Here is a 14,794-nt window from a genome sequence, read left to right as displayed (position 1 = left end):
TCTCTGCCCACTGAAGTGGTGGAGGCTACCTCGTTGAATATGTTTAAATCACGGATAGATGGATTCCTGATCGGTAAGGGAATTAGGGGTTATAGGGATCAGGCGGGTAAGTGGAACTGATCCACTTCAGATCAGCCATGATCTTATTGAATGGCGGGGCAGGCTTGAGGGGCTAGATGGCCTACTCCTGCTCCTATTTCTTATGTTCTTATGTTCTCCAAGGACACTTTGAAACACAATCATAACATTTAAAAGAAAGTCAAATTAATCGGTCGAGATTTTCCATGCTCCCTGTGGTGGGTTTCCCAGCAGTGGAAGCAGCTCACCATTACCCGCTGGCAGGATTTTCCAGTCCCACCAAAGTCAATGGCCACTGTGCCACCGGGGAATTTGCCATGGGGTGGGGGAGTAAGGGTAGGGGGGAATGCCTTTGGTGGGACTGGAAGATCTTGCCAGCGGGAAGGGCCAGAAGGTCCCGGCACCACCTTTCGGCATCCAACACAAGTGAGTTCATCAAGTTCGCTTTGATTCATTTGGTTATGGCATCGTCGTCAGAATCCCACTCTGAATCAGACGTCGGGCTTTTGGTTTCATAATCACCCCTGCACACCTTCCTCTCTGTCTATTGAATTGAATATTTCACATTTTTGAATTGTCTGAATGTTCAGTTACCGGCCATATTGAAATTCATGGGTAATTTCCTCCATGTTGTCGAGGTGACTTACTGGGTAATCAAGATGTTGTCACCCTCTGATGAAGAATTGTGGGAAAAAGGCCATTTTGGCACCGAGGTACTTTGCTATTTCTGAGAAATCTTGGTCTACATTTTAATTCCCTGAAGCAGCTACACTAACTTACTGTTGCTCTGAAGTTTTGCTGGACTCGGGCTTTGATTAGACCCACTTAAGTGTGTACGTTTGCATTGCATTTCTGATAACGATGGAAAGACTCTTACAATTTTCGAGAACCCATTCTGATACATGCTTCTTAAAACCAGCTCATTGCTCGGTCCCAGTTCTCATGGTGTAATTGGTCCTTCGCATCTTCTTCAGGGCCGCTTCCTATTTTTATTCTTGCACCAATTTTTCACTAACACCGGATTCCCTGGTTGCAGCACAGCTATTTGACGAGTTAGGAAATGTTACCACTTTCAGCTTGAAACCAGCTTTATACTTCATTCCTTTTGCAAGAGGCCCATTTCTGTTTGTTGATCACCACACACTGTGCCCTCTGTGTGGGCACCTTAAACTCCCATGCAACTTCTTGGCAAAATGCCCTGTGCGCTGACAAGGTGACTATAACCCTAAACATTGGGCTGACTCCCAATGCATGTATCGCCTTAAGCACCATTCATTAGCTGAAAAATGTGTTAGATTGGGGTGTGATGTTGACTTGCATGCCAAGTATAGGCACAGACATGCATTCCAACACTGAAAAATTGAGCTGTCATTATACACTGTGACAGAGAGTACATCAGAATGTATTTTAATTTTAAAAGGGGGCTGGATAAATACTTGGTCGGGAATGGGATTAGCTGAGATAGTCACATTCACCACTGACTTAATGGACAGGATTCCTCCCCCCTTCCCCCACGGCAGCAGAAGTGGCCAGCTACTGTCAATGAATTTTGTTGTTCGCACATTCCAGGTGGGGGTGGAGGCGCCATCGACAGCACTGGAACATCTCACCCACGGGAATGGCTGGAAAATTTTGGCCAAGTTTTCCTACGTAAGGGGTTGGGGAAAATATTCCCAGTAAGACGCCACACCACTTAAGGGATTAGGTGTGCAAACTGGGCTTGGACATATCCCTGGAGGTGTCACGGTATGACCTTCCACCTTCAACCACCCCTACCTTACCTCCTATCAGTAGTCACCCCCTTGTCCATCCATGCTGTCCCCCACCTTCCAAAGACCAATTGGAAAGCAAAGATAATCTTTAGTTACCCGAATGACTGACAGTCAATCACCCAGACTGCTTTCTTTTGCTATCTCCAATATTTTTAGAATGGATGAGTAACAGTCTTCAAAGAAAAGAAAACCAAAAAACCCACAATTTTTATAATATTGTCTCCCATAATTTTCTTGCAATACAAACCTGGAGATGAAGTAACCTTTCAATACTGAGCCTCCAGGTGAATCCTATAGTGTTGGCAACGCTCTGAAGGGTTGCATTGCAAAAATAGATGAATATGGTAAAGTACTGTGTGACGCCCAGTACAGGCATGAAAATAATATGAATTTTAAAGCTGTATTTTGTTTCAGAAGTGGACACCAAAAGCTGTTTAGGATGGTTGTAACATAGATCATAGAATCCTACAGTGCAGAAGGAGGCCATTCAGCCCATCGGGTCAGCACCAACCACAATCCCACCCAGGCCCCATCCCCATAACTCTATACATTTACCCTAGCTAGTCCCCCTGACACTAAGGGGCAATTCAGCATGGCCAATCCACCTAACCCGCACATCTTTGGCCTGTGGGAGGAAACCGGAGCACCCGGAGGAAACCCACGCAGACACAGGGGGAATGTGCAAATTCCACACAGACAGTGACCCACCAAGTCGGGAATTGAATCCAGGTCCCCTGGCACTGTGAGGCAGTAGTGCTAGCCACTGTGCCATCGTTCTTCCCCATATCACATATGATTTTGGCAGTATAACTCCAGATGAATCTAAAACTCAGGATGAACTTCACGCATCCCTTTATTAAGGATGAACTGGCAATAAACAGGACTATGATATACCAGCTGATTTATCTTCTTGTTGCACAATGGACAATAGAGACATTGAAATTCAATGGTCAGAATCTTACTACCGTTCATGCCAGCGGGATTTTCCTATCCTGCCGCAGTGAATGGAGATTTGGCTGGCTGCCAAATTCTCCGACTTTGCTGCAGTGGGAGTGTGGCATGAATGGCAGATAAGATTGCGCCCAATGTCTGCGAGACAAATAAGAAATGGATGTCACTGACCTTCCACATTGTAATGCTTCCTCATTCCAAACACCAACACCATGGCTCTTCGAAACTCTGGAGGGCGTGAAAAGTCACAACTCGGGACGTTTATTGGATTAACACTCAACCCAATTTGAAAAAGGACTTTGGACTTGCACCAGGTCACATATAAGGCAGCCATGTTTGTTACCTGCTTTAAGAGGAACAGCAAAAGCTGTTCAGGTCAGAAACACCATCCAAATCATCCAACCAGCTTCAGGACAACCACACAGGCAAGGTAGAACAGCTATACCATGACAGTGGGAGAAGGATTCTCCCCAAACCTGTTCCATCTTCAAATTCACCTGAGACCTGACCTGCTGGCAATTCAACTACAAGAAGCCTTGCAACTTACTGTGAACTCTCTTCCCTAATTGGAGAGGATGTCTTGTAAAATAAATCATCCAAGGCTGGCTACAATAAAAAGGCTGAAAGAATTCCAGATTGTAAGTGATAGTGGAGTCAGACACTTTAGGAACATTTAAGCGGTTATTGGATAGGCACATGGAGCACACCAGGATGATAGGGAGTGGGATAACTTGATCTTGGTTTCAGATAAAGCTCGGCACAACATCGTGGGCCGAAGGGCCTGTTCTGTGCTGTATTGTTCTATGTTCTATGTTCTATGGGGTTTATGGGGATAGGGCCTAGGTGGGATTGTTGTCAGTGCAGACTCGATGGGCCGAATGGCCTCCTTCTGCACTGTTCTGGTTCTATGATTCTATGATTAAGTGTATGCCAATAAATAATATTCCTTTTTAAAAAAATGCTTGTTGCTGGAATTGTCTAAATGGGGCCAAACCACTCTGCGGGTACTGATTGCACATCAAAACACTGCGATCACCGACAAAAATAAAATGCATAAGTTCTGTCTATGACAAGTGCTTGGTCAACACTGTGGTAATGGCCATGGGTGCCATGCCAGACAAGCCATGAGTCTCTCAAAAGCCAATTCCTTTCTCTGCTGTATTTGTAGATCTTAGCTGATAAAACAGAGTTCCAGACTTGGGTTCATTGTTGAGATGGGGCAGATTGGGCGGGAAAGCATAAGGCAGGGTTTTCAGTGCTAACTTCATTGTCCTCTGCTGGATTTTGTACATGTAAAAATCACGCTCAGAAGTGATTGACATTCCCTCATCCCATGGACTAACACCCACCGTTCAGTATCATGCATTCAAAATAACCACGGGTAAATCTCAAGATGGCTCCGGGTTCCACTGAAATCTTCGATGCAGCCAGGGATAGAAATGAAGGGAAAATTAAAGGGAACGCTACTAATCCAAATTCAAGCATATTCATTGAGAAACACAGCACAAGCCGTGATGCTCATTTAATTATGAATAACTTTATAAAGCTGTGAAGAGATTCCTCCTTTGAAATTGCTTGCATATTTCAACACTCAATTGGTTTTTACACTAACTCCTCCACAGTCATAAGAGTTGTTTGCTTGTTGTTACATACTTTGCATGTTGTTACATACTTTGCATGTTGTCACTTAAAGATTACAATCTGCAGAAATCCCACCACCGGTTATTGTACTTCACTCTTTATCAGAAGCACAAAGACAAGTGTTTGCCTATGTTTGTTATTTTTATTCTCTTTACTATGGCATCTTTTCAAGAAACTTTACTCAAATAAAGTGCATCCTGTTTCCTTACAATAACGAATGTCATTGTAAAACAGAAGGAACTTTTTTATATTTAATGTGGAATGTCAGGCAGTCAGGCTTGGGGGAGGGTTGGACCGTCAAATCAGTTCATTTATTCAGGACAGCACAGTGGCACAGTGGTTAGCACTGCTGCCTCACGGGCCCAGGTTCGATTCCCAGCTTGGGCCACTGTCTGTGCGGACCTGCATGTTCTCCCCGTGTCTGCGTGGGTTTTCTTCAGGTGCTCTGGTTTCCTCCCACAGTCCGAAAGACATGCTGGTTAGGTGCATTGGCCGTGCTAAATTCTTCCTCAGTGTACCCAAACAGGCACCAGAGGGTGGCGACTAGGGGATTTGGACAGCAACTTCATTGCAGTGTTAATGTAAGTCTACTTGTGACACTAATAAATAAACTTAAAAATTTGTTGTGGATTACCCACCATCAGAACCAGTCAAAGACTGAGTGAGAAAATAGATTTCTTGACAGCACAGCTAACCATAGCCATTGTACGCACACCTTCATAATAAATGGATGCTGTGAGAGATTGCCGTCATTGATTGGCATTGAGCAATGGAAGTGGACATTTCATTGTTGTCAAGGTGCGTACTAGGAATTGGTCAAAATCAATACAATTGGAATTGTAGATCAATCTGTGAAAAAATTGGGAAAATAAAATATTATTTATTCCCTGGTGAAGTTTGGAAACTATCCAATTCTGCTAGTCTAAATAAATTGCATATCTTTTCTCTTGGGTGTTGTTAAGTGAAGAGGGCCCAGTTGTACCAAGTGATAGTGTGGATGATTTGTCCAGTGTGGAGGCCCTAAGTGTGTTCCGTAGAGGCACTGGCCTCTAGGGAAGAATGAGATGCTTGTGAGCTCTCTGCCAAATCTGCAAAATTGCCTGCTGTAGTGACCAGAATCAGATCAGGAGTCTAGATTTGGCTTCTGAAGTTTTGTATCTTTGAAGTCAAAGCCAAGTCTAACCAGCTAAACTGCTGGAGGACACAGCACTCTTAATAACAGTCTCCAAGGGGATTGAGAACCTTGTTTTGAAAAACTGCCCCCCCCCCCCCCCCACCCCCAGCTCAACAGAATATTATATATCCTTACAGAAAGCGTGACTCCTGTTGGGAGAACTTTCATTGGTCTGGATTTTAGGAGGAACGGTGACATACAATGCTTCACAAGAGGAGGCCATTCAGCTCTTTGTGTCTGTACTAGCTCTTGGAAAGAACTCTGCAGTCAGACCCATTCCACTGCCTTTCGCCACAGCATTGCAAAAATTATTCCTTAAAGTATTATCCAATTCCCTTTTGAATCTATCTTCTGAAGTTCAATCCAACCCAGGCAGACAGGATGAACGATGCTCCTATGTTCCTACACGAAGCTGGTAGCTCAGGTTCCAGTGGATTGAGACCACTGTACAAATGTGTAAAGGCTTTGTCCACTTCTAATTGCTCAAAGCCAAGAATTGGTGCACAGGTGTGGAAATACTAACTCAGTGGGAAAGAGAAAGAAAGTAGTTGTTGCAAAGAAAGCAAGAAAATGTGACCCTGAAACAGGAACAACTAAACGTTTTCTTAGGGGCCACGCAGATTTTCAAATTATGAAGACTCAGGGGTAACGTTTTAGTGGGATTATGGGGCAAGGGGAAGATAAATTTTAACTTTAGTTGATTGTGTGATTGTAAAGATTGTAAATATCACCCACTTCGTACTCTCAGCAAAAGTTAAAATTACTATAAACCATAAAGATTAAATCTGCAAGAAAAAACAGAAAATGCTGGATAAACGCAGCATGTCAGGCAGCATCTATGTAGAGAGAGAAACAGAGTTAAAGGGTGCTGTTTTGCCAAAAAACGGTGCCCAACGGGCGGGTCCACGGGACCATGGGCATTCCTGCCCATTTTTGGGCCAGCTTAGTTTAATGTATTTCCGGCATTCTGTGCACCATACAGGCCGTCAAGGGATTTGTGCCAGTTGGGGTGGAGGGGGGGTCCTAATCCCTCCCAAGGGGCTGGCATTGGACTGCAGAGGGGTCTAGTGCGCATGCACCCATCTCCCAGTATACTGGGAGATCGGTTGACATGACCCGATCGCCAGCCCCAGCCAACCGCACCCCTATCGCTGAACATTGCCAGCCCCGACCCCCCCATGATAGCCGGCTCGCTAAATAGATTTCCATATTGTAATCAGCTTTGTACTGTTCCCCGGCGTAAGGCTGATTACATCCCAAAAAAAAATGGCCCAGGAAGATCGCGACCGGCATCCAGCCAATCGCGATTCCTGTTTCTGGCCTCCTGCTGACATTTCCCGGTCCGCTGTGTTACTCGAGCAGCGCAACAGGTCGGGAAAATCATGCCCAAAATGTTTTGAGTCAATTTGACTCTCTACGCAACTGAAGATGGATAGAAATGTAACAAATTATATAATTGTGTGTTGGGGGTGGGGGGGGGGGGGGGGGGGGGGGCGGGGGGAGCGCTAAAATGGAAGGTTAGAGATAAGGAGAGATTGACAAAGATGCCTTGGGCATAAGACAAAGGGGGTATTAATTGTGGCATTAAGGCCTGAAGTAGTACAAGCAGTGGCATAAAGCTAAGATAGTTTAAATCTGCATTCCATTAATTTGTATGAACCTTAAGTCATTGATACTAACAAGGTCTTTGTGTTCTGATTTAGGATTTATCCACCATTCAGACACAAGTGCACAGGACTTTCTTTGCAAGCCGATTCAAACAGGACAAAACAGCAATTGCTTTTGGGATGAGAATCACATTTTCAAGACACTGCCCATCCCCAGATGCCCTGTTAACAGTCGAGGGGTTTGTTCGGCCACTCCAGAGAGCATGAAAATGCTGAAGTCAATCATGATGCATAAGAGAGCATTAATAAAAATGAGAGCGCATAGAATTGGGAACAATCTGTCCCATGAGTAGTGAATTGGTTCAGAGGTAGGAGTCGGAGAGCAGGGCAAACAAACAAAATTTAATCCAAGAAATGTCAATACCTTCAGGGTGGCCCAGTGGCAGGCACTACTGCCTCACAGCGCCTGGATTCAATTCCCAGCTTGGATCACTGTCTGTGTGGAGTTTGCATATTCTCCCAGTGTCTATGTGGGTTTCCTCCGGGTCTCCAGTTTCCACCCACGGTCCAAAGATGTTAGGTGGATTGGCCATGCTAAATTGCCCCTTAGTGTCAGGGAGACTAGCTAGGGGAAATGCATGGGGTTATGGGGATAGGGCCTGGGTGGGATTGTGGTCGGTGCAGACTCGATGGGCCAAATGGCCTCCTTCTGCACTGTAGGAATTCTATGATTGAAGTCTGTAAACTAGATTTGCATGTATTCATTACTGAGCCTTCAAAGTTTATTAATTTGCTCACTAAAGCTTTGGTCTCTGTGAACCACTTTTCTATAAATGAATGCAAGTTGTTGTTAAAAATAGGATGGCAGGTGTAGAAATTCCAATGCATAATAAGTCACGCAGACACACCGACTGAAGCACAGATCGATAAATCTACCTCTTCATGCAGCTAATACAAATATTGCTCATCAGCAAAAAATTGTTAAACTTTACCAAGCAAAACAGAAACCAGATAAGAAATGCTCTGTTCCAGAAACAACTCTATCCCACACACTAATGTTTAACTTTTTTTTCCCTTCTCTCTTTCAAGTTCCTCCCATAAAACACACCTTTCCCTAAGTATGACAAAGTGCATGTGACGTCCTCCAAATTGAATACCATTCTGTAACTGTGTCCTGAACTGTGGGTGAGAATGGGACAGGTTGACCTGTCCTCTGATGCTCCTTGCTTTTTCCATTTGGAGAAATTGACTCATACCAACTACAAGGACGTAAGCAACATTCCTGATGCAGAATGTGTCAATCACATAACCACACTGTAACCCATAAACCCATGAGAAACAGGAGTTCGACATTTCCAGGTTTCTCTCCATTCAACAATACTTACTGCACATCACCCTATATCTACAACTAGGATTCAAAAAATAGAATTTAAACAGAGATGGCGGCACGGTGGCATAGTGGTTAGCACTGCTGCCTCACAGCGCCAGGGACCCGGGTTCGATTCCCGGCTTGGGTCACTGTCTGTGCGGAGTCTGCACGTTCTCCCCATGTCTACGTGGGTTTCCTCCGGGTGCTTCAGTTTCCGCCCACAGACCAAACGAGGTGCTGGTTAGGTGCATTGGCCATGCTAAATTCTCCCTCAGTGTACCCGAACAGGTGCCGGAGTGTGGGGATTTTCACAGTAACTTCATTGCAGTGTTAATGCAAGCCTACTTTTAACACTAATAAACTTTAAACTTGAATGCTGGAAACACACAGCTGGCATCTGTAGAGAGAACATAGAAGCTCATCTTCTGATTAGGCACTTGACAGCCTTCTGGACAAAACATTGAGTTCAACAACCTCAGAAGATGAACTCTCTCCTCCACCTTCATCCCATTTCCATTTATGATGCACTATCAATTACGATACGAGGACTCCAGCGAGTGAGTGAACTAACAGGCTTTTATTCGCAAAGAACTGGAGCACACCCTTGTAGCTAACCTGGCCCAGACTGAGGCGAGGAGGAGGAACCATCACCTTTATACCTCGCTCAGTTGGAAAGGGAAGAGTCTCAGGTGGAAAGGGAGGAGTCTCGGGCCAGGTGCAGCATAGGTGTGTCCAGACATACACATGTAATTACAGTGGGTCACCACATCCATTTTATCATCTTTCTTTTTCACTACTATTTTTCCACTTCTCCATTCCAGCTCTTCTTCTTTCCATCCCCTCCCCACCCCCCCCCCCCCCCCCCCACTTCAGTGTAACTGCCACATTCCTCAGGCAGTCCTTTAACAACCCATACCTCTGTTCTGCAATTCTCGCATTCTGATGACTTAATTGACATTCTTAACATCTTCTTAGCCTTCTGTATCCTCATTTACATTCCCGTGGTCCAATTCCACACCCCTTCCCCCTCTCCCACCCCAATATTATAAATCTCTGCTGATTTTCTTTACTCTGACGAAGGGTTATCTAAACTCGAACCGTTGGCTCGATTCTCTCCCCACAGATGTTGTCAGATCTGCTGAGATTTTCCAATATTTTCTGTTTTTGTTTCAGATTCCAGCATCCGCAGTGTTTTGCTTTTACTATAGAAGCTCTTGTTTTGGATGAATCAATTCTTCAGTACTGAAAAATAGCCAAACTACAGAAAACCCCCTTCTCCAGAGAAGGTGATGGTCAGACATCAGAATATAATCAGGAAAAGGAAAGAGGGCGAATCTCTGTATATTCTGTATAAAACACACAAACCCAGAGAGGAACCATGACTTGAATGATGGAACAGATCATCTCCGCCAAGAGGTGGACAGAAACATTAAGACAGTAAAAAAATATTGGATGTGCAAATAGTCAAGGAACTGGAAGTGCTGGAGAAATGTGAAAATACGATATTGATGGAATTTATGAAGAAACTGGGGTTATGAACTTAAAGCAGTTTTGAAGATTAGAATACAGCAGAAGTCTAAAGTAGCTGAAGTCAACATTCAGACCAGAGGGTTACAGAGTGTTGGGAGAAAAGCAAGATATTGATGGGAAGCTTCAACTTCAACAGGGACACGAAACAGACTTCACAGGCAAGTAGAGACGGGGGCGCCTGCGAGATCTGTGCCTCAAACACAAACTTCTCATCCATGTGTTCAAATTCTTTCCAACTTCTCAATCTCCTCCAATTTGGGTCTCTTGTGCATTCCACCAGCCCTCCCTTCCATATGAATGTGGCACGGTGGCTAAGTGGTTAGCACTGCCACCTCATGGCGCCAGGAACCTGGGTTCGATTCCTGGCTTGGGTCACTGTCTGTGCGGAGTTTGCATGTTCTCCCCCTGTCTGCGTGGGTTTCCTATGGTGCGGCACGGTGGCAGAGTGGTTAGCACTGCTGTCTCACAGTGCCAGGGACTTGGGTTCAATTCCCGGCTTGGGTCTCTGTCTGTGTGGAGTTTGCATGTTCTACCCGTGTCTGTGTGGGTTTCCTCCGGGTGCTCTGGTTTCCTCCCACAGTCCAAAGATGTGCAGGTTAGGTGGATTGGCCATGCTAAATTGCCTCTTCGTGTCAGGGGGACTAGCTAGGGTAAATGCATGGGGTTATGGGGATAGGGCCTTGGTGGGATTGTGGTCATGCAATGGGCCGAATGGTCTCCTTCTGTACTGTAGGATTCTATGATTCTATGAATTGACTTTCTTCAGCTGGTCTAGGTTAAGAGTAGGTAGGCTAAAAATTGCTTTAGAAGATAATCACAAAATTACTGTGAAGGAAGAAGCCATTCAGCCCATGAGGTCTCTTACATGAGGTCCTAATACTATTTCATGGTAGTATCCTCCAGAAGTGACATATCACAAGGATCTGTTCTCTGCGAATAGAAGGAGTTTGTTTAAGTCTTGCGCCTTTGTTGAATTACCCAGGAGCTTGGGGAACCTACAGATCTCCACTGCTTTCTCTATGACAGTGCTTCAGCCAATCAGAATCAACTTGCCAACTCTGTTCTCTTTTAGTATAAATTGTGATCATTTGAAACTTGCTATTCTTGCATTTGTCCTGATGAGTACGAGTCAAGAAACTTCAGCAACATGTCCCTCTTTTTTCAGCAAGATTCCAGAAATATTTTGTCCCTACTTCTCTGTCTGGACGTTTATTCCACATCTAGGGTGCTGCATGTGAAGGACCATTTACTGTCACCCATCCTAAAAATCGTGTCTGACATCAACTTATGCCCCTTAATTCTACTTCCAGACTGAGGGTTATTTTTGAATAGTTTGAATTTGACTTCTAATCTAACTCTCCACAGGATTTATGTTTCTATGATAGGTCTTTAGGAGCCAGCACCTGCAACTGCTAATCCAGAACTATTTCTAAGTCAGAAGCCTAAAGATCTCCCTGAAGGAAACGCAAACCCACCGAGAAGAAGGGAACCTTTCACTACTGGTAACAAGTTTCAGCTTTTCTTCACTTAGACATCAGGCCACAATTATAAAACAATTCACAGAACTGTTAAAATCATGAAAATGTTAAGAGCGACACCAAATTAAATGTACTGGAAATTGTGACCGAACAAAATAGATTCCTATCAATCTGTTCTTGTATTGAACAAGGCCCTTCGGCCCTCCAAGCCTGCACTGCCAATGCTTCCCATGTGAACTAAAAAGAACAAAAAAAAAAGAAATTGGTGTCAAATGCACCAGGGAATCAACTGTTCAAATTCTCATTTTCTGTTCCAAGTCTCTCTAGAACATTATACCACTCTCCTTGAGTGACCTCTTCCAGGTCCATGGCTTTAAACACCCCCACTGGTTCTCCAACTCCAATCTGGTTCCCATCTCCCTCACTCCCTGTTCCTTCAGCCTTGTTCCCACTCCTCTCAAACTGCACACTTCAACCTCCCTTCAAAAGCTCGCTTAACTTTCCTATTGTACTATGTATCCGCCTCCTTCTTCCTTTCCCTTCTGAGAAGGCACAGCCCTTGGAGACATTTCTTTCTACGTATTGAATGCCTTACTGACGCAACCATGATGGGCTAAATGGCTTCCTCCTGTGCTGATTTTATAGAATTGCAAATCTTTAAAATGGTGCACAAGTTGGCAGGTCCAAGTCGAAATGACACATCTCCAGTGTTACAAAGATTTTACGTTTTCCAAAGGCCTGTTGACATTCACCAGGCCAATGGTAGAAGCCTTTGTTTATTCCACAGTGACAACAAGAACATTCAATCTCTTCTTGGCTTCATTTCCAGTCAAAACAAATTCTCCAGACATTTAAGATATGTCACTGCTAATTGAAAAAAAACATTTTGGCTTTAGGAGCACGTGTCGCTGAATACTCCAGGAGGTCCTTATCTCATTTATACAACCCTATAGTCTGGCCTACGCTGTATGTTCCCCAACAATGTTGAAAAAGAAAGGCACGTCACAACAACCTCAACATTGTTTTTGCTCAGATAGGCCAACCTGATCACGACAGCTACATCTCCCGAAGGGTGGGAACATTCTGGAAATGGACTCTAAGGTGCTAACCCACAGAAACATTAAATACCTGTCTACTCGGGTCACGTTAGGAGGTCCTGGGGCACTTTTGAAAAGAACAGAAAAGAAATATTTCTAAATGGGGAGAAGCTAGAATCAACGGAGATCCAAAGAGAAAGCAAAATATTGAGGGTGCTGGAAATCTGAAATAAAAACAGAAAGTGCTGGAAAAACTCAGCCGGTCTGGCAGCATGTGTGGAGGGAGAAACAGGGTGGGATTTTCTGGCTTCACTCACCCCAAACTGGAAAATCCTGTCCGAGGTCAATGGACCTTTGCCTGGTCTGCCCCTCTCCTGCTACGATTCCCATGGCGGGCAGGCGGGACAGTAAAATTCCCCCACAGAGTTAATGGCCAGAATTTTACCGTCCTGCACACCACATGAATTGGAGTGGGCGAGGGGTGGACCATGGGAAGGTCCGTTGACCTCGGGCGGAGTTTTACGGTTTCGGGAGAAGCGAGGCTGGAAAATCCCGCCCAATGTTGAGTCCATATGACTTCTTCAGATCCAAAGTGTGGCGGGGTCCAGATACATAGATTGTCAAAGCCCCAGGATCAGGGATAGAAGATAAGATAAAAGATTAATGGAATGCTGGCCTTTATATTGAGGGGATTAGAATACAATGAACTAAAAGTCATTCTCTAGCAATATTGGGCGGCACGGTAGCACAGTGGTTAGCACTGCTGCTTCACAACTCCAGGGACCTGGGTTCGATTCCCGGCTTGGGTCACTGTCTGCGTGGAGTTTGCACATTCTCTTCGTGTCTGCGTGGGTTTCCTCCGGGTGCTCCGGTTTCCTCCCACAGTCCAAAGATGTGCGGGTTAGGTTGATTGGCCATGCTAAAAAACAAATTGCCCTTAGTGTCCTGAAATGCATAGGTTAGAGGGATTAGTGGGTAAATATGTAGGGATATGGGGGTAAGGCCTGGGTGGGATTGTGGTCGGTGCAGACTCGATGGGCCCAATGGCCTCTTTCTGTACTGTAGGGTTTCTATGATTCTATGATAAAGTAGGATCGCAGCTGTGGGCCATTCTGGGCACCACACCCTTAGGAAAAGCTATATTGGCCATGGAGGGATTGCAGAATAGGTTTACGAGATGATATCGGGATCCCAAAGGTTAAATTATAAAGAGAGATTATACAAGCTAAAGTTGAATTCCCTGGAATTTGGGATGTCTTTTCCTTTTATTGCCTGCTGCAAGGAATCACATGTCAGTGCTGTGTGATGGGTAAGAGCAGTGGTGTGGGTGTTGTAACTAGCTGCTCTTTCACTGACTAAAGGAAGTATCTGGAGCCAGTTTTTCCTCAACATGGCCAGTGTGGGGGTGGGTGCGGTTTCACATTTGCAGGCTTCAAGGGTTGTCTGGTTCTTTCCTGGCTGTTAGTTTGTATAAGGTGACATGAAATCTGGAGGTAATTTTGGCAAACTATGAGGAGAATTTTGAAAGACTGCCGGAGGCTGTAATTTCACTATTTAATCAATCAAACTTGGTGTTGGCAACATTTACCTCACAGCATCTTAAATCTAGGCTGACACCTCAATCGTAGTACAGAAGGAGTGCTACTTTGTTGCAGGACAGCCATATTTCAATTAAGTCATTAAATCAGAACTGATCTACTTGTTCAGGTGGATGCAAAGGATATTTAAAGAGTAGGGAACTCCACCAATCTCTCAACCAACAGCTCTCCTTCAATTATCAACACCACCAGAATAAAAGTAATTCACCATTTCTAGGAGCTTGGTAAATACATTAATACAATTAATACAATTAATTGCGTGCAGCAATGTAACAAACGTAACTTGGAGACAATTAATCACTCTTTAAGTTGAGTACTTTAGCGTTGCTCTATAAAAGTATGTTTTTTATTGATGCCACAACACTCCAGCAAGCTGCCATCTTTAGTTGAAAACACCTAGAAAACAATCTGCATTTATGAAGCATTTGATTGAGTCATGACATTCCAAACTATTCTATAACCTTTGACTTGCTTTTGATGTGCGTTCACTGTAGTTGTATGGGCAAATACACAGAGGAGATCCCACAAACAGCAAATATATGTTTGTGAACCCAACTCT

This window comes from Mustelus asterias, chromosome 21 (assembly GCF_964213995.1).
Source record: "Mustelus asterias chromosome 21, sMusAst1.hap1.1, whole genome shotgun sequence".
NCBI lineage: Eukaryota > Metazoa > Chordata > Chondrichthyes > Carcharhiniformes > Triakidae > Mustelus > Mustelus asterias.
The sequence above is the reverse complement of the archived record's forward strand: the minus strand, read 5'-3'. Positions refer to the sequence as shown.